Source organism: Sciurus carolinensis, unplaced genomic scaffold (assembly GCF_902686445.1).
Source record: "Sciurus carolinensis unplaced genomic scaffold, mSciCar1.2, whole genome shotgun sequence".
Taxonomy (NCBI): domain Eukaryota; kingdom Metazoa; phylum Chordata; class Mammalia; order Rodentia; family Sciuridae; genus Sciurus; species Sciurus carolinensis.
In genome coordinates this window covers 850,900-872,155 of record NW_025920149.1, presented here as the reverse complement: position 1 = coordinate 872,155, position 21,256 = coordinate 850,900, and the positions used below count along the sequence as shown (strand labels likewise).

At 40.5% G+C, this 21,256-nt stretch overlaps 1 pseudogene; it reads right to left on the bottom strand.

Annotated features, from left to right (window-relative positions):
- Nucleotides 1–20,147: 20,147 nt before the first annotated feature.
- On the bottom strand, nt 20,148–20,241 carry LOC124974462 (uncharacterized; annotated as a pseudogene).
- Between the last annotated feature and the right edge of the window lie 1,015 nt (nt 20,242–21,256).

Genomic DNA, 21,256 nt, shown 5'->3' with positions numbered 1-21,256 from the left:
TTTCTGTTCATACAGCTGGTGGAAAACTTGGAGCAAGGCTTGGAAAGAGGGGAACCCTTCAGGCCCAGTCCTCAGCTACATGTTCTTTCTGGATTCCAGAGTAATTTGAAGCCCAGTAAATAGCAGCACACTACTTTGGTTTATCTGACCAGGGTAGTTTGGGTGGAGGGAGGTCCCCTCCATCCCTGCCCAGAGAGGACTGGGTAAATGCAGGATGTCATATGCCCATGTGTGTGACCATAATAGCCTCTTGTATCATCAGAACCACCAAAGCTCAAGTTCCTGGGTCCCTGATCATAGCTGATCCCTGAAGCCCTGACCATGCACCCTCTATAATCTAAGAGCCAATGATTGGGACATCAGAGGAACATACAAATGTCAGCAGAACTGGACTCCACCACAGCCAGGGCCCATCACTCTCACAAGCCCCATTCCACCTCTCACTTGGGTCTGGCTCAGCTAACCAGAAGCCTTCTAAGCCACTCAGAAAACTCCATCCTGTTCTCTGGTGATGATTCCATTGCTGGGCCATCTGCAATTTAGAAGTCAAACTTAGGGAAAAGTGATTATGAGAAGGGGGAATAAATGGTTTTGAACCCCAAAGAGTAATATAATGGACATTATCAAGTCCTGAGAAAATACAGCTACCCTGGAGATCCAATAGGGCTCTTGTCTAAAGCCTGTTAAGAAATCTAGGCACTTAATATTTAAGAAAGGAATTTGGTTCCATAGATGACCACAGGGCCTCTTGCAAAATTAACGAACCTACCCTTGGGCTTCTGTACCACTGTGTATGCAGGCTTCAGAAAAATAAGTTACTTTATCAAGGAATGGTTGAGAATTCTTAAGGCCTTTCAAAAGGCTGAGGTCTGAGGACAGGACCTCCAGAAGGGCTGGCGGTCTTGAACTATCAGGTGGGTGATTTCCTGGCAAAATTCTGGATGTCTTGATGTCTTAAAAGGAGAGTAACAAGTTGGAAAGATCCCTTTTTTCACTGAAGCATTAAAAATATAAAGAGTTAAAACAATGCTCAGAGATTAGAAAACGTTTTACTTGATTTCAACAGCAACATTCCCTCTGTCCACACATTCCCAATAACCACCCAGTCACAGGCTGCTAGTTGTGCCAAATGCCACTTGAAAAAGTGATTTGCTTGGTGCTTGCTCATACTGCAAGTCTACAGATCGCAAGCCTTTGATAAGTGTGTCCTGATGAATGCCCCACTAACACTCTGGATACTGTGCAGGGGTCTGGGACCCCCAGGCTGGAAGGGTGACTGCTTTCCACATTGACTTGACACAGATTGGCTGCACACATAGCCAGAGCCTCCATGCACTTTCTCCTCCCTGAGAGTCCAGAGGACTCAATGATGCTCTCACACACCACGCAGCTGTGTGCACTGAGCAGTTACTGTGACCTACTCTGTGCTGGGAACTGGATGTACTTTGGCCATCAGTCAACTACTGTGCCTGATGTTGTCCTGCATGATGGGGATGCTGTGATAAATACAATGGTGATTTGCTGTTACAGGAGGCTTATACTGTAGATGAGAGAGACACTACCAACTCTTAAAACAGATAAATAGGTGAGATAATTTCTTTTCCACTGGCACACGGGAAAGTGAGTAATGACATGTGTACACACAATAGTTAGATGTACAAAAGTTTGACTTAAGATGGAATGAAAGCACACCCATACAGCTATTGTGTTTTCACTTTCAGTTTAATATTCAACAAATTACAGTGGGGAGTCGACAATGTATTATACAACAGTCTTGTGTTTCAATGTTTTTGCTGCATTGTAGGCTCATGGAAGTTTTCTGAGTACATTTATGATAAGATTAAGCTAACCTGAATTGTTAAGAGTTTAGGTGTATCCCATGCATTTTCTGCTTATGCTGTTTTCACCTTATGATGGGTTTGGGGGAGTGTCTTCCATTTTAAGTGCGTAGTAATGATAGAGCTTGGAGGTGCTGAACTTTCCTCTGAGAGGAAACAGTCCCATGGAGATCTGTGGGGAGAATATTTTAGGCAGAAAGAAAAACAAAGTTCCTAAGACAGGATTTGTTGGAGCCTTAAGAACCAAACTTTAGATGGTGAGAGTTGGGGTGTGAGAGGAAGGCTTTCCATGGGGCTGTGGAGAATCCGGATTTGATTCAGGCTTTACTGGGAGTCCCCACACACTGCCTTCACAACCCATCCCACAGCACCCAGCTCATGACTAACACATACTCAGTTTAACTCATTAATGACTTTCAGGAAAGCCAGTCTGACAGTTGCCATAGTGCATTTCAGAATGATTTTGCAACACTAGCATAACACGACATGATAGTCAATTTTTTTTCTTTCCACCCTTTTTATTGGTGTCTTATAGTTGTATATAATGATAGGATTTGCAGTTCCATATTCACACATGCACACAATATAACAATATAATGTGGCCAATATCACCCCCAACACTTCCCACCTTCCCCTACTTCTGCCATCTCCTGATCACTTTCCTCCACTGATCTCCCTTTAATTTCCATGAGATCCAGCCCCACCCCCACCTATCTTTTCTTTTTTCCTCTCTAGCTTCCACATATGAAAGAAAATAGAACCCTTGGCCCTCTGAGTTTGTTTTCTTTCACTTAACATAAGTTCCACCCATTTTCCTGCAAATGGCATAATTTTGTTTTTCTTTATGGTTGAATGAAACTCCAATGTTTATATATTTTCTTTAACCTTTCATATGTTTATGTACACCTAGGCTGGTTCCATAGTTTGGCTATAGTGAGTTGTGCTGCTATAAACATGGGTATGATTGTGTTACTGTAGTATGATGACTAATTCTTTAGGAAAATCACCGAGGAGTGGTACAGCTGGGTTGTATGGTGGTTCTATGTCTAGTCTTTAGAGGAAACTTCCTACTGATTTCCATAGTGGTTGTACTAATTTACAATAGACCAACAGTGTAAAGTGTTCCTTTATGTCCACATCCTCTCCAGCATTTATGATCATTTGTATTCCTGATGACTGCCATTCTCACTGGTTTGAGTTGAAATCTCAGTGTAATCTTGATTTTCATTTCCCTAATTGCTCATGATGTTGAACATTTTTCATATATTTGTTGGCCATTTTAATTTCTTTTTGAGATGTGTTGGTTTAACTTATTTGCCCATTTATTAACTAGATCATTTGGATTTTTTGATGTTAAGGTTTTTGAGTTCTTAATGTATTCTAGATATTAAACCTTTATAAGAGGAGTAGCTCACAAAGATTTTCCTCCCATTTCAATGGTTCCCTCCTCACATTCCTATTTCTTCCTTTTCTGTGCAGAAGCTTTTTAATTTGATGCTGTCCTATTTATTAACTCTTGGAATTATTTCCTGAGCTTTAGGGGTTCTATTGAGAAAGTCATTGCATGCACCTATATGCTGGAGTGATAACCCTAAATATTCTTCTAGGAGTTGCAGAGTTTCTGGTCTAATTCCTGGACTTTTAAATTCATTTTGAGTTGATTTTATACAGGGTGAGATAAGGGTCTAGTATAATTATTTTACTATGGATAACCAGTTTTCCCAGTACCATTTTTTTTAAAAGGCTGTCTTTTCTCTAACATGTTTTTGGCACCTTTTTCAAGGATCAGATGACCGTAGATATGTGGGTTTTTCTCCATGTCTTTTGTTCTGTACCATTGGTCTGTGTCTGTTTTAATGCTAGTACCATGCAGTTTTTGTTACTATACTTTGTAGTATAATTTGAAGTCAGGTATTGTGATGCCTCCAGCATTACTTTTTTAGCTTAGGATTTCTTGGGCTATTCTGGGTCTTTTATTCTTCCAAATGAATTTTAGGACATTTTTTCTAGTTCTATGAAGAAATATCATTGGTGTTTTGATGGGAATTGCATTGACTGTGTATATTGCTTTTGGTAGTATGGCCATTTCAATAATATTAATTCTATCTGTGAACATGGGTGGTCTTTCCATCTTTTTATGTCTTATTCAATTTCTTTCTTCAGGTGTTCTATAAATTTTATTGTAGAGGTCTTTCACCTCCTTGTTAGATTTATTCCTAGGTATTTTAATTGTTTAGGTTATTGTGAATGGAATTATTTTTCTGATTTCTTTTTCAGCAGAGTGGTTGTTGGTATATAGGAAAGCTATTGATTTTTGTATGCTAGTTTGTAACCTTCTGCTTTTCCCAAGTTTTTAATCAGTTCTAGAAGTCTTTTGGTAGAGTTTATTGGATCTTCTGCATAAAAGATAATATCATCTGCAAGCAGTGATAATTCAACTACTTTTCCTATTTTTATCCCTTTTGTTTCCTTCTCTTGCCTAAGTGCTCTGGCTAGAATTTCTAGAACTATAGTGAATAGAAGTGGTAAGAGAAGACATCCTTTTCTTGTTCCATATTTTAAGGAAATGCTTTCAGTTTTTTCCCCATTTACTATGAGGTTGACTTTGTGTTTTTCACATGTAGTCTTTATAATGTTGAGGTAGGTTCCTATCTCTACTTTCTTCAGTGCTTTTATCATCAGTGGATGCCAAATTCTGTTGATTGCATTCTCTGCAAGTATTGGGATAACAGAGTGATGTTGTCCCTAATTCTATTTATGTGATGAATTACATTTATTGATTTGTGTGTGTTAAACCAGGTTTGTATCTCTAGTATAAAACCCAGGTTGTGAGGTACAATCTTCTTAATATGTTGTTGAACATGATATGCTAATATTTTTTTAAGTATTTTTGCATCTAACTGTCAGGGGCGGGCTCTGAGGGCCCCAGAGCCGTACCCTGGCCTGATCTCTAAGATGGCGCCTGGCAGCTTGCCAGACTTAGTTGCACTCATAAACAAGTTTTAGGAAGGAATTCTGGTTGGCTGTTGTACATGAGGCGATCCTGGTATCTGCCTGGAGACTGTTCCTTGATAGGCTGACTTTCCAGGTAGTCTACTCTCTGATAGGCTGATGTTCTCAATATAAGTTGGAGACTTGTGGAATAAAGCTCTTTTTGGTTCCTGTGATCAAGAAGAGCGTACGCATTGTGATTGCCCACCGCCTGTGGGCAGTGGGCGTTCATAAGTGGTGCCAAAACCCGGGACCCTCGAGTTATAAAGAAGAAACTGATCAGGTAAATACAGGGAAAGTAAAGTACAGTCTGGCCAGGTTAGAGCTCGCTGGATAAGCGATGAGTTAAAGTTCGCAGGGTAAGCGACGAGTTAAAGTTTGCAGGGTAAGCGACAAGTTAAAGTTTGCTCGATAAGCCACAAGTTAAAGTTTGCTGGATAAGTGATGAGTTAAAGTTCACTGGATAAGCGACAGAGTTAAAGTTCATGGGAAGCGACAAGTTAAAGTTCGCGGGGAGCGACGGAGTTAAAGTTCACAGGAAGCGATGGAGTTAAAGTTGGCAGGAAGCAACAGAGTTAAAGTTGGCAGGAAGCAACGGAGTTAAAGTTTGTGGGAAGCGACAGAGTTAAAGTTCGCAGGATAAGCTACGGAGATTGAGTGTTTGTAAGTGCTTTTGCTTTTGTTTTGCTAGTTAAAGTGCTTTGCATTGTTAGTTTAATAGAGAAATATGGGCACTGAAATGTCACAAATGCACATGGAAGGTCCCTTAAAGGATTTGCTCCGGGCCAATGGAATTCCTCTTGAAACTAAAACAGCCCGAAACTTTTTACGCACAGTGGAAGATATTGCGCCATGGTTCTTGGATGAGGGATTACTGAATATCCCTCAATGGGAGCTTCTAGGGGAGGATTTGAGAGTGACAGAGAGAGGGAACCATGGCCATATGGATGTTAGTTAGAGGGTGTTTAGATACTCCTAATACCAAATGCAGAGAGGCAATAAAACAAGGGGAAGAGGTTTTGGAGGAAATAAGAGGAAAGGTCTAAAGCATCAGAAAGGGCATCAATAAGATCAGAGACAGACAAGGAAAATGAAACTGGGTGTGAGGATAGTTCAGATGAAGAGGAGGATTTACTATATAGAACAAAAAATCTTGCTATTACAGGATCTACTAAATCAAATGTAGCAGTTAAAAGGAGAACTCACAGACTTACGCCATCTGCTCCCCCACCATATAATTATGAGCATTTAGGGGGACAAAAATGTTATTGTAGCCATCCTAATTCCAATTCAACAGGATGGGACTTCCTACAACAAGATGCAACAGCATTCCCAGTGTTTGAGGATCAAAATAATCAGAGATATCATCAACCTTTAGATTTTAAATTAGTAAAACAATTAAAAGAGGCTGTAATGACCTATGGCCTCCAAGCAGCCTTTACTTTATCACTTGTAGAATCCATAGGGGGAATGAATCTTACTCCTGATGATTGGGGTAACATAGCATGAGCCACGTTGTCAGGGGGGCAATGTCTGGTTTGGAAAACAGCATGGCAGGAGCATTCCAACGATACTGCACGCCGCAATGCTGCAACAGGAAATCCTCAGTGGAATTTAGAGATGCTTATGGGAATGGGAGTATTCACAGGACAACAGGCTCAAATTGGCTATAATCCTGCAGTGTACATTCAGGTTTCTGCAGCCACTGTAAAGGCATGGAAAAGTATACAAGGGAGTGGGGACTTGCAAGGTCAACTGTCAAAAGTTATTCAGGGATCAAATGAGCCATACGCTGATTTCGTAGCGAGGTTGATGCAAACAGCAGGCCGCATCTTTGGGGATGTGGATCAAGCTATGCCCTTGGTAAAACAGTTAGCTTATGAACAGGCTAATAAATGGTGTATGGACGCCATTCGTCCCTGGAAAAATAAGGATTTAAGTACATATATCAAAGTGTGTAGAGATATCAATGAGACTGTGATTCAAGGAGAAGTTATGGCAGCAGACATTGCACAAGGATTACAAGGTCCTATAGGAGGGTCTCCAGGAACTTGTTTTTATTGTAAACAACCTGGACATTTCAAAAAGGACTGTCCACAATTAAGGGACCCTAATCGACCCCCTAGAAGACCTAAGCCTCAACGTTGTCCTAGATGTAGAAAAGGTAATCATTGGGCATCTGAATGTAGATCTATGATAGATATAGATGGAGTTCCTCTGTCCCCTCATTAACAGACAAAAAATGGGAGTTGAGGCCCAGCTCCCCGGGGCCCCTCAAAAGTATTCGGGGTGATTCAACAGGTACACAGGACTCACCAACCGTTGACAAGCCAAGGAGAGCCACCACAGGGAGCGCAGGATTGGACCTCTGTGCCACCGCCAGAGCAATACTAACTCCAGAAATGGGAGCCCAACCTATCCCTACAGACCTAAAAGGTCCCTTACCTCCTGATACTGTTGGAATTTTATTAGGTAGGAGCTCTAGTGCACTCAGGGGACTTATAGTTATCCCTGGAGTTATTGACTCTGATTTTACAGGAGAAATTAAGGTTCTTGCACATTCTTCTCAAGGAATTATCTCCATATCACCTGGGAGCGCATAGCTCAGCTGTTGATTATTCCCAGCCTTCATAATAATTTTCCATCAACCACAGCAACCAGGGGAACTGCAGGTTTGTGATCTTCTGGAGTTGATTTTGCCTGTCTTACCATGGACTTAAAAAATAGGCCAATGCTTAAAATAAAGATTAAAAATAGAGAATTTTTGGGACTCCTAGATACAGGAGCTGATACTAGCATTATTACCCTAAAAGATTGGCCAAAAGAATGGCCTCTATAAGTAACCGAACAAACCTTGAGGGGATTGGGTGTAGCTAATAGCCCACAAAGGAGTAGTTCTGTATTGACATGGAAAAACGATGAGGGCCAAGAGGAAACATTTTAACCTTATGTCTTAGACCATTTACCTGTTAATTTATGGGGCAGAGATATTCTCATGCAAATGGATTTAGTACTCACTACAGAAGGCCATTATAGCCAAGAGGCTCAAAATCTAATGGTAAAACAAGGTCATAAATGGGACAAGGGGCTTGGCCACTATGGCCAGGGAAATACCAAGTCAATTAGTGTTAAGGGCAATCAAGGTCGCCAAGGCTTGGGTTTTTCCTTGGGGCCACTGAACAAAAGTATGTAAAAATAACTTGGAAATCCAATGCACCAGTGTGGGTCTCTCAGTGGCCCCTGACATTAGAAAAACTTAAAGCAGCCCAAGAACTGGTACGACAACAATTAGAAGCAAATCATATTAGACCTTCAACTTCTCCTTGGAATACCCCTATTTTTGTCATAAAAAAGAAATCAGGAAAATGGAGGCTCCTTCATGACTTAAGAGCTATTAATGCTACTATGCAGTCTATGGGGCCAACTCAGTTAGGGCTTCCAGTCCTTACTGCTTTACCAAAAGATTGGCCTACAATAATTATAGACATAAAAGACTGTTTTTTCTCTATTCCATTGCATCCTCGTGATTGTGAGAGATTTGCTTTCACTCTCCCATCTCTAAATCATCAACAACCTAATCAATGATATGAATGGGTTGTTTTGCCACAAGGTATGACCAATAGCCCCACTATGTGTCAAATTTATGTTGATCAGGCGTTAAAGCCCATTCGACAAAAATACTCCAAACTTATTATCTATCATTATATGGATGATATATTATTATGCCACTCTGAGGAAGATATTTTAAAGGATATTTATGCTGAATTAATAGAACAACTCAAATTATGGGGACTCATTATAGCCCCTGAAAAGGTTCAAGTTGGTACTACACAAGAATTCTTAGGAGCCCAATTAAACAGGGCTGTAGTAAAGCCACTAAAAACTGTCATCGGGGTAGATCATCTAAAAACATTAAATGATTTTCAAAAGCTACTAGGGGATATAAATTGGATTCGTCCATATTTGAGGCTTTCCACAGGAGAACTACTTCCTCTTTTTAATATCTTACAAGGGGATCCCCATCCCACATCTCCCAGAGAGCTCACTTCTGAAGCACGTCTGGTTTTGAATATTATACAAAAAAGATTAGATGAGGCTCAAGTAGATCATATTGATCTCTCTCAGCCATTACAATTCATTGTTATTCCTAACAAGAAACTACCCACTGGAGTTTTTTGGCAAGAGGGTCCCTTGTTTTGGGTCCATCTAGCCTGTTCACCCAATAAAACTCTCTTACCCTACCCTGAAGCAGTAGCTCAAGGAATCCTAAAGCCACTTAAATCATCTATCACAGTGTTTGGAATTCATCCAGCTACTGTCATTATTCCCTATGATAAGCATCAACTTACTTGGTTATGTAATTTCATGGATTATTGTACTGTTGTTAGATGCTCCACTCAAGCTAACTTTGATATTCACTATACTAAACATCCTTATATACAATTTTGTAGTAATAATTCTGTAATATTCCCAAGAGTTACCAGACAACAACCTATTCCTAAGGCTCCTGTGATTTTCACTGATGGATCCAAAACAGGGACTGGAGCTATTTGTTATCAAGATAAAGTCCAAACATTCCTTTTCCCTAACTCTTCTGCTCAACAAACAGAACTCTTAACAGTTCTTGAAGTTTTTAAAATGTTCCCTAATATTACATTCAATGTTTACTCAGATAGTTTATATGTAGTTCAAGCTCTCAGTAACTTAGAATGTGCAGGGCTCATTGCCTCAAACTACTATTTTTCATCCTTTACGGACTTTACAACAAATGATTTGGGATCATTATAATCCTTTCTTTATTGGACATATCAGAGCTCATACCAATTTACCTGGACCTTTAGCCCTAGGGAATAATGTAGCAGACATAGCAACTAAGGATCCCCACATTTTTTCTGCGTTTGAGGCAGCAAAAAATTATCAACAATTCCATGTTAATTCTACAACATTGAAACTGAAGTTTCCCATTACTAAAGAAACTCCACGTGCTATTGTTAAATCTTGTGGCCAGTGTACAGTCCTCCATCATCCACCTTCTATAGGAGTAAATCCTAAAGGACTGTTACCTAATCATCTATGGCAAATGGATGTTACTCACATTCCTGAATTTGGTAACCTTAAATATGTACATGTATCTGTAGACGCATGTTCAGGTATCATCTTTGCATCGCTACACAGCGGAGAAAAAGTCAAAGATGTCATTTCCCACTGTCTTCAGGCTTTCGCAGCCTGGGGACTTCCTAAACAACTTAAAATGGACAATGGCTCTGCTTATACTTCAACCTCTTTTAACCAATTTCTCACTAAATTTGAAATAACTCTAACCACAGGTATACCTTATAACCCACAAGGACAAGGTATTGTTGAACGTGCACATCTCACCCTCAAAAATACTCTTTATAAACAAAAAGGGGGAATAGGGGAGACCTTCAGGTCCCCTAAAGATAAACTTTCTCTTTGCCTCTTTATTTTAAATTTTTTAACTCTGGATAATGAGGGTCTCTCTGCTGCTGAGAGACATGGCAATCATAAACAACATGATAGAGTGACTGTAAAATGGAAGGATGTTCTTACAGGACAGTGGAACGGCCCGGACCCAGTGCTTTACTGGAGCCGCGGCTCGGTTTGTGTGTTTCCACAGGATAAAACATCGCCTATTTGGGTTCCTGAGTGACTAACTCGACCAGTGCCAATGCTACCAACAAGTAACTCAGACTCCTGATGAACTAACTTACAACCTCTTTTCAGTCTCTTAGGAGGAACAGTTCAATTATGTACCTTTCCACCTACCCCAGTTTGTGTGTTTCCCCCTTTTATGTTTCTGAACTAACGAAACAACCGCTTCTCTCAATTGTACTTCAGATTTATGCTATCTCTCTCAATGTTGGAATGCTTCTAGGTTCCCGCTGGCAGTCTTAATGTGTGTTCCTACCTTCCTACCAGTCCCAGTCTCTGTTACAGATGCGGAATTGCCAGTGTTACTATCAAGAGACAAGAGAGATTTTGGCATCACGGCAGCTGTGGTCACTTCAATAGTGGTTTCTGCAACAGCAGCACTAGCAACTGCCATACCTACAGCAACAGCAGTCAATCACTTGGCCGAAAATACAGCTACAGCCTTGCAGACTAAAGAGACCCTAAACCAACATCTAACAGCAGGCATACTCCTTGTAAATCAAAGAGTGGACTTACTACAAGAACAAGTGGATATCTTGCAAGAACTTTTGGGACTGGGATGTGTTTATCCTTTAAGAGCAGTGTGTGTCACTCCTATTGCTTATAATAACCTTAGCTCTGTGGTTATGTTATCTAAAAATCTCTGTCTACCTTACTGGTAATTGGTCATCTACATTTGATAATTTAACCAGTCAGCTATGAGCTGAAATACTCAGAGTCAATGCCACCAGGGTTCAAGTTGCATCGGTATCCGTATGTTCTCTTTGTAAACAGTGGGCTGGAACAGTAGCTGTTCTGATTATTATCTGCTTAGGGATAGCCTATGTTATACGCAGCCAAATCAGAGCTGGCCAAGATGCCCGACGTCATCGATGGGCTATAGTACAGGCTTTGACAGCCATTGAGACAGGCACATCCCCCCAAGTATAGCTAAGCATGCTGGACCAGTAGTCAAAGACGGGTAAGATCCGTGGAAATGCATACCAACCTAAGACAGGGTTCTGACTCCTGGAGGTCAGAATTCCAATGACGGGTAAGGATGTAATTTGCCATGGACAACCTAAGACAGGCATGGTCCCAAGTCATCTTTTCTTTATTTAAAGAATAAGGGGGAGATGTCAGGGGTGGGCTCTGAGGGCCCCAGAGCCATACCCTGACCTGATCTCTAAGATGGCGCCTGGCAGCTTGCCAGACTAGTTGCACTCATAAACAAGTTTTAGGAAGGAATTCTGGTTGGCTGTTGTACATGAGGCAATCCTGGTATCTGCCTGGAGACTGTTCCTTGATAGGCTGACTTTCCTGGTAGTCTACTCTCTGATAGGCTGATGTTCTCAATATAAGTCGGAGACTTGTGGAATAAAGCTCTTTTTGGTTCCTGTGATCAAGAAGAGCGTATGCGTTGTGATTGCCCACTGCCTGCGGGCGGTGGGCGTTCATATCTAACTTTATCAGGGATATTGGTCTGTAGTTTTCTTTCCTACATGGGTCCCTATCTGGTTTGGATATGAGTGTGATAGTGATTCATAGAATGGATCTGTAAGTGTTTCAGCTTTTCTAGTTCATGGAATAATTTGAGGAGTATTGGCATTAGTTCTTTTTTAAAGGTCTGATGGAATTCAGTAGAGAGTGCATATGGTCCTGAGTTTTTTATTTTTGTTGTTGGAAGGCTTTATTACTGCTTCTATCTCATTTCAAGTTATTGGTCTGTTTAGGTTTTCTCTCTTCTTGATTCAGTTTTGGCAGAACATTTGAAATGTGCCCATTTCTTCTAGGTTTCCCAATTTACTGGAATATAAAATTTTCAAAATAGTCCCTAATGATCTGCTGAATTTCTGTGATACCAGGGGTGATTTTTTTTCCTTTTTGCCTCTAATTTTACTAATTTGACTAGTCTTGCTTTTCATTTTGGTTAATTTGGCTAAGGGTTAATCAATCTTGTTTATTTTTTCAAAGAACAAACTTTTTGTTTCATTAATCCTTCATATTTTTTATTCTTAATTTGATTTTTTCCCCTCTGATCTTAATTATTTCCTTATTTCTACTGGTTTTGTAATGAGTTTATTCTTCTTCTTCAAGGACATGAGATGCATCATTAGGTTGTTTATTTGGGATCTTTCTGATATTCTTCTGCAGGCACTCATAGTTATAAACTTTCCTCTTAGAACTGCATTTTTAGTGTCACAGAGGTTCTGGCATGTTATATCACTATTTTCATTTGAAGCCAAGAATTTTTAAATTTCCACCCTGTTTTTTCACTCACCCATTCATTATGCAAAAGGGAATTGTTCAATCTCCATGTGTTTGTGCAATTTCTGTAGGTTCTCCTTATGATTGATTTCTAATTTTATTTCATTGTGATCTAATAAGATGCAGGAAATTCTATCTTTTTTTTTGTAATTGCTAAGTTACTTTTGGCTGAGATAGTTAAACTTTAAAACTATGACCCGAATGCAAAGTATACCTGGTGGCTAAAATTTTAGAAGACTCTTCTGAAGACTCTCTGAGGACCAACTGGATTTGGTAGCAACTAAATGTCACCAACTAGTCATCCACAGAGAGATCTGTCTGACTTAGGATTCCTGTAGGAAGATACTCACCTACTATCAGGGATAGTTGCAAACAAAGGGATCAGTGGGAGACAGAATCCTCACTTACACATTTGTCTAACACCAGACCCTGCTCTTGGCCTCCATGGCTGACCTGCTTAGGGCAGGCAGCCATGGACCAATGGGGAAGAAAACAGGAAATGCAGAGTCTTGCAGGTCACAGGGCTGCACCCTCTGATCCTTTCTAGGAGAGGAAAGCCACCAAAAGGTCTATACAGTTGTCCAGCAATTCAGCATGATTATCTGTGGTCACCTTACAATAATGCTCACAGGCTGCTCATTACTTTCTCAGTCTTGAATCCTCTCCCTGCCCTTTCCTTTTCATGTACCTGTGAAGTTATTTGCTCTGTTTGAGAAAAATGCTAGTTGGTTTTTTGGGGTAGTGTGACCCACTGGGAATGGAATTAGAAGATACCTGGTGAATTGACAAGGAGCAAAACATCTCCATGTGACCCATGCAGATGCAGGTACCTGTCCCCTTACATGTGGCAACCAATGCCTGGAGCTCCAATGAGGGCAGTCAGGTGGCTTCTTGTCTAAGCTCCTTTGTTTTCCTAGGTTGTTCAATCCCTCCCTGTCCTGAGGTTAGTAGAGAACAGGAGTTGCCTGTGAAGCCCAGGATTTTTGAGTCATTGAAATTTTTCTCTTAGGATTTGTTCTTGGAGGTGACTGGGTCAATTTTTCAAAGGACAAAGCATTTCTCAGAGGGTCTCTCTGTATCCCCTCAGAGCAGAAAGAGGCTTCTACATCATGGGAGCATCTCAGACTCCCATTTCTCTAGACATGGGATCAACTACATAGGAAAATAGATTCTTCTTTAATTTCTCTTAAACACAGATAGTTCCTGTCATGGGAGAAAACATGTCTCTAAACAAGGGTCTGAACCATTCTCAGAGAGAAGGGAGAAGTTGACTCAGGACCAGTGAATTTCAGCACATGCCAAAAAGGCACAGACAGAGTTTTGTTTAGGAAAGTAGATAAATATTCAAGGGAGAATGGGGGCATTCTCAAGAGAGATGCCTTTGAGTTAAAGCAAGAAATATGAATTCAAGTAATAATGCAGATCACCTCCAGAGGGAGGGACAGCAACCCCTTGGTGTGGGGTGTTAATATTTACAGGAGGCTGGTGCTAGGGACTGCACTAGAATGGAGCCAGTGTGGATGGAGCTACACAATTTAGAGTCAGTCTTCTTTGCACTTGTACATTTTCCTCATGTTATAAGGGCATGGTCAAGGGCACAGGCTAAGAACATGTAACTCAGGAATTGCAATTGTTCCTCAGTGCTTTTGGCATTTCAATGTCTCATGGGTATTTTCTTTGAGACTCACTATATTTTTATCTCAAATCCCTGTCTCAGTCTCCAACTTATTAAGGTTCACCTTAAGATACTTCAGCTTTAGAATGGCTCAAAGAGATGTGCATTCAAAATCATACTTGGAATTTTGAATATGGATCTTTTTACCAGGCTAGTGACATATGGTCAGATTCTCTCTTATTTATGATGCTGAGCAGTGATGATGAATACATAGCTAAGCTATGAGATTTGGTAAATTAGGTGTATTAAAAGCATTTTTTATTTCTGATATTTTTAAATTTATAAAGGTCTTATTGGGATGTGACCACTTTGTGGTCAAACACCACCTGTTCTTGTAAGAAGGGCTTTCACCCACCTCTCCCCTTTCCCTTTCCTAAAGCAATGGAAGATATTTCCTAAATGAACTGTAGATGGAAGTCAATGTGTAAAGTCTGTTCTCCAGGGCTTCCCCATTACACACACACACACGGTCCACCAAGAAACTTGACGAAACTCCCAGGAATCTCAGGCTTTGCATGAGACAATGACATAGAGAAGTTTCCAGAAATAGCACCAGTTGGCTTTGCTCTTTTTCTTTTACCACCCCCACCTTAGCAGAGACATAGAGCTTCAGGATCCCACAGAGTCCACTGGAGGCTTCTCCTATTTGGTAGGAGGCAGATGTCATAAATACCTTTGGAAATCTGAAACCGACTATGGCAACCCATCCCAGGAATATGCACATACACATAAAACTTTGAATGTAAATTTAGATGCTCTCTGAAAGACCCCCTGAAGCCCATCTGTGCAGTTAAACTGCACCACTGCTGCTGCAAGCTCATCTCCATGAATGAAGCCATGGTCATCTTAGGTTGTGACCTGGAAGAAGTCATCTTTTGCTGAATAAACATCATTTGGGTAACCATGGTGAGTCACATTTTCTTCTAAAGGCTGGGGAGTCAACAGTGACCAGATAGATGAGGTCTCTGCTGTCAAGAGTTTAACTTTTAGAGGTACAACTGACAGTAGACAAGTACTCAAAGTCACATGATGATTTTAGACTCCAGCTATTGCTCCAAAGGGGATAAATGAGGTGAGTGCAAGGGCATCACTGGTGGTGAGACCTTTGGGACTAGAAGGGGAAGAAAGATCTCCTGGAGCAGATGGCATTGGAGCAGAGACCTCAATGACGCCCTGTGAAGTGGGAGGGAAGACACTAAGGATGAGAGAAGATAGGTGGCAAGTGAGTCTGGGAAGCCCTGATGAGGAGTAGGGTGTGGGGGATGCATTGAAGGGGGATACAGCTTAGTGCTGAATGAAAGGAATGTGTCAGGATAGAGCCATGCTGTGCATATGCCAATGACTCTGGGGAAGGATGGGTGCCCTCCTCCCATACACCCACAACTGCGTCTGCCACTGAAGCCTTATTCTACTCTGATGTGTCAGCAGGCAACTTACTTATGCCTGGAAATGGTGATTCTGGTCTGCATTTTCTCTGCTTGAGGACAACAGCAATAACTCCCATATCTGCGAGTTTCCCATAGCTGTGTACACAGGGATTTGCAAATGCTTACTTCCCCATAAATATTTGTTGAGAGAATGTGGTCATGTCCTTGTGAGCCAGACCTCTGGTTATGTTAGTGTTGGAATGATTTCTGCCCAGCTTAAGAACAACCTCAACTTAACACGCAGGGGCGACCTGAAAAACCCACTGTTGGGTAGGCAGTTTATTTGCAGTTGTGGTGTACATATGTCATAAACATGCCCTTTTGCCAGGTGGTGACTTTCACAAACCAAAAAATTAACTATGTAAACAAATAAATGTGTAAGTAAATAATCTCCTAATGCTGCTTGTGGAAGGGATGTTGTACAGTGAGAGATGAAAATTTGGCCCATGGCATTTATGAAGATCCCACCTGTGACCAGTCCTTCTCTCTCTACTCACCCTCTCTCTCACCACACACACACACACACACACACACACACACACACACACACACACACACATACACATACATGCACTCACCCTGGTTGCTGATGGAGAGTGTATTGTTCAGATGTACAGAGGACATCCAACCATTCAAAAATCCTTGTCCGAGTTACCAAACCTGGTCAGCTCTCCATCTCTTTACTTCTCTGTTCAGAGGGTGGCCTGCTACTTTAGCTGCCTTTTCCATCTCCCTTTAGGATTCTACTGCCCTTTAGGAGGGACAATTGTAGGTAGATTTCCTGCCTGCCTTTTCTAGATTTCAGAAATACAAGGGGGTTTAAAAGTCTGAGTCCAGAAGCTCCTGCCATGAGAATTGCCCAGAGTTATGGAAAATGAGCTTGGGGCTGAGGCTGGATCTGTCTCCTGTCACCAGGACTTCTGAGGGCCACTGGATGTGGAATCCAAGACCTTTTCTAAGATGACTGTCTGAGGAGAAAAACAGGTCATAGGTGGGAACAAAAGTCAGACAAAGAAGCAGCAAGGAGAGCCTGGGCACTCCCTTCCCTGACTAGTCTTTAACTAGCCAGGTGGGGGAATGGGGAGGGTAACTTGAAAGACTCCACACAGGTGTAGTGTTCACCCTGACTATTGATTCCCAAATGTCACCATCAGCCCCAAGATGAAATGGTCACAAGCATGTACTCTTGGGACAACTACCAGGTGTAGAAATCCCAGGGCCAAGAGAGTTTACTAGGTAGTGGGTCAGAAATCCTGGAAGTGTTCAAAGCACTGCCAACCACCCCTCCACCCTGTGAGGTCAGGGATAGACAGATATACACACAAAGAGGTGAGGAAGAAAGGAAGTCACTCTCAGATCTGCCCATTCCAGAAATGGCAAGATGATTCCAGAATGGTAACAGATTTATTCACTGTCCACTGTGGGCCATATATTAGTCCCACTTTATGATGAGGGCATTTAGGCTCATCTTGCCTCAGGCCACAGAATTATTAAGTAATGTATTTTTCCAGAATCATCCTTTCCATATTTCATTATGATGTCTCCATAGTTGGAAAATAAAATCTATATGTTAAAGGGGAAGGAAGAGGAATAATCTCTGGGCTCTAAACCTTTGAAAAATTCTCCTGTTTTGCCATGTTGTCTTCCAGAAAAACTTTTCCATCAAGACTGCTCAAGTGTGATGATTAACAAACTACTGTAATCCTAGCAGCTCAGAAGACTGAGTGAGGAGGATTGCAAGTTCAAAGCCAACTTTAGCAATTTAGCAAGGCCCCAAGCATCCTAGCAAGACTCTGTCTCAAAAAAGGACTGGTTCAGTGGTTAAGTGCCCCTGGGTTCAATCAGTTTCTTGTACCAAAAAAAAAAAAAGAAGAAAGAAGAAAGAAAAAGACTCAAAATAAAAAAAAAAACACTGAAGCACAGATGTTTTTCCCATCAAATTCACAAAGATTGAAAAGAGAGAACTGAAGTAGAAAGGATGTATATAAATGGGACAAGTTCTCATATATGCCAGTGGTAATGTAAATTTATGAGGGTGATGCTGAGGATCAAATTTAGGACTTCATGAGTGCTAGGCAAGCACTCTATCACTGACTCACATCCCCATTCCTAAATTGATGTACACTTTCTAGAGGAAAATATGATAAAATGCATTTAAAAACATATAAACATGTTTATATCTTTCACCCTAGGAATTCCACTTCTAGGAATTTGTCTTGAGAAAATTACCATAAATTTACACAAAGATTAATTATACAGATATCTGATTTCAATGTTGTTTGGAAACAATCTAAATATACAGTAGTTAGTTAAGTAAGCTAGCAGGACCTATGTAAGTAGTGGGTGATGCCTCTTCCTTTGAGGTTGTGGGTTTTCTACAAAACTGATTTCTTTCCCCACATTTTCCTCCTCCCCAAAGAGGAATCATGGGTTTGCCATGGTTGGTGATTACAGACATTGGTGGAGGTGATCAAAGATTCTTTGCTTGGGGTAGTTGCTCCCTTTCTTCCTCTGTTCAGAATCAAGGCAAGAGAAGTGGCCAGCTGTCTGCTCCCTAGACCTAAGCATTTCTTGGAAGGATTCTTCTAAGGAATGGAGTCAGCAAGCTCACTGTCTCTCATCATAAGCAATGTTTCCCAATTTCACCTCAATTAAGAGTAAGGGTCATACTCTGGTTCTCCACCTGCCATTTCTTAATTGCTTTGGGTTAAAAAAATGGGTGCCCTATGAATTCCTTCAAATACCTTTAGAATCATTGAGTGGAATACTTTGTCCCATTTTAGGGCAAAAAAATAAATAAGTAAAGGTTACAGTAAACAATATGTAATACATTGCTAGGAAATGGGTGTGGCAATATGCTCTTCTTGCCTATATTGCATTTTCTCAATTCTTTACATAAATTTCATTGTTAAAACTAAGAATAAAAATCTATATTTAATAAATTGCTCTCTCAGAGCAAAGCCTACCCTAAAGCCCTAGTGCTGGTCTTGGCCCCCATGTGACAGCATGCTTTCCTCTGTGTTCTCCACCACCTTCCACAGTTCTGCTACCTTAATGTATAGTATGATTGTTTATTTAAATACTTCTTTATGCTAGATTGCCAGCTCCTTGAGGAGGAGACTTAGCATATTCATCTCTGTGACCACAGTCACCTGTATAATTGGTTCTCAACTGATGCTTGTCAATGTATCGATGAGCACAAGGATAATCCACACTTCAGTGAATGAGGTCCCCAGTGCCAAAAGGGCAGCAGCAATAAAAATGGTGAGCAGCTGTTCAACACTGAAGAAAGGAAGGTGGACTGGAAGTCTGGAAGTAAAATCTACCCTTCTTGGAGACATCAACCTCCAAAGGGGCAGAGAAGCCCCTTTGTAGTTTAATAGGTGTTAACAGAACACCTGTTACCACAATCCTCTGAAAGAAGTTTAGGTGTTCCTTGGCCTTAAGAAAATGAGTAGCCGGGGTGAACTTTAAGGAGGTCCTCCCCATCCTGACTTCAAGGCTACATGATACTTTATTGTTCATTGTATAGATCAGGGATATGAACCAGCTGGCATGAGGCAAGCAAACAGGGTGAGTTAAGATCTCTCTGACTCCACTGCTCCCCAGCTCTTTGGAGCTGGAGAACTTTGTCTCTAGCCCACAGAAGAGCAGCTGCAGTAGAATCATGCAGACTGTAGTCTCTGCCTCCACCAGCAGTCCAAGATGATTTTTTTCCTCTTGTGGTTTCATAGAGTTTGATCCTAGATTTATCTTATTTGTACCTAGAGCATCCTAATCATCGATGGATGTCCTTGGTTGCTGGGGGGTACTCTGATCGCATTCTTGTAAGAAATCTTGTAACAAATTCTTGTGTTAATCAAGCTAGTTCAATTCTGCATTCTATCATTTGTAATCAAGAAGTAAACACATAAAATGTTCTTTTTTCTTTTTTCTTTTTGTACCAGAAATTGAACCCAGTGGCATTTAACTACTAAGCCACATCTCCAGATTGTTTTATTTTTTATTTTGAGACAGGGCCTTGCTAAATTGCTTAGGGCATCACTAAGTTGCTGAGGCTGGCCTCATACTTGAGATCCTCTTACCTCAGCCTCCCAAGGCACTGGGATTACAGGTGTGTGCCACTGTGCCTAGCAAAATGTTTATTTTCTAAATTGGTACATAATAATTGTACAGAATACTGAGTCTCATTGTGGCATATTTACATACATAAAACATAATTAATTTTAATCCCCAGTTTCTCCTCTTCCCCTTCCTTCCTCCCTCCCCCTGATTTCCTTCCTTTAACCTACTGGCAAAAACTTCATGGAAATGTATGTGATTCTTGCACAAAGGCCACGCTAATCTCCTTTGTGTTGTTCCAGTTTTAGTATATGTGCCTCTGAGGCAAGCCCAAAGGGTCCATGTTTTTGAAAAAAACTGCAGAAAAAAGAATCAGTGGCAGAGTTATTTTGTATAACAAGATTTTCAATTTTTGTTATTTTGTGTTAGAGAAAATATTTCAATTTTCTCTCTGTGATAATATTTTATCTATCTCTGAAGATGTAAAGACTAATAAAGAGTGGTTAAAAGGAAATTAAGAGGAAAAGGGGGAAATAAGGATTATGAGCATCAATCTGAGCTAGGCATGTTTGGAAAGTTACAATTTCAAACAAAATGGAAATCTTTCACCAGTTAGAAAAGCAGGCATAATAATTGCACTTCTATCAGATATTGTCTTTTGAAGCCTGTCACCCTAGTAAGTAAGGAAAAAAAAAAGTAAACATACCTGCCATGGTCAGAAAGAAAACTTTTATGACAAAAGATCATGTAGCAAGAACTAGTTAATCATCAATGATGCTTAGATGAAGACCCAGTCACTGGGTATACCTCACACCAGACACTAGAAGAGTCACAGGGTAAATAAAAATGAAAAGACTCAAGTCCTGGCCTCGATTTGTTCATACTAAGTGGAGATACTAACATTGATAAACTATGATTGTAGGTTTCCCTTTTCTGTAAAAACAGCATTATTGAGGTATAATTCACACACCACAAAATTCAGCTATTCTCTAATTTGATGTACTTTAATACATTATATTATTAGCTTTTGTTTTTAGAGCTAGGGATTAAACCCAGTGACTTGTACATTATATAAGTGCTCAAACCTGAGCTACACCTCCAACCCTACATTATTAACTTTCAAAAACTGTTGTAGGATATAAAAGACTTCCAATTTTAACCATTTTAAGTGTATAATTCATTGACACTAATTACATCTACATCATTGTGCAACCATCATGACTATTTCTAGAACTTTTTCATTGTGTGACACAGAAACACTACAACCACTAATTTTGTTAGTCTAATTTCCAATACTCAATGATAGATAAACAGGAATAAATGAGCAAGAACCAGAGAAACAA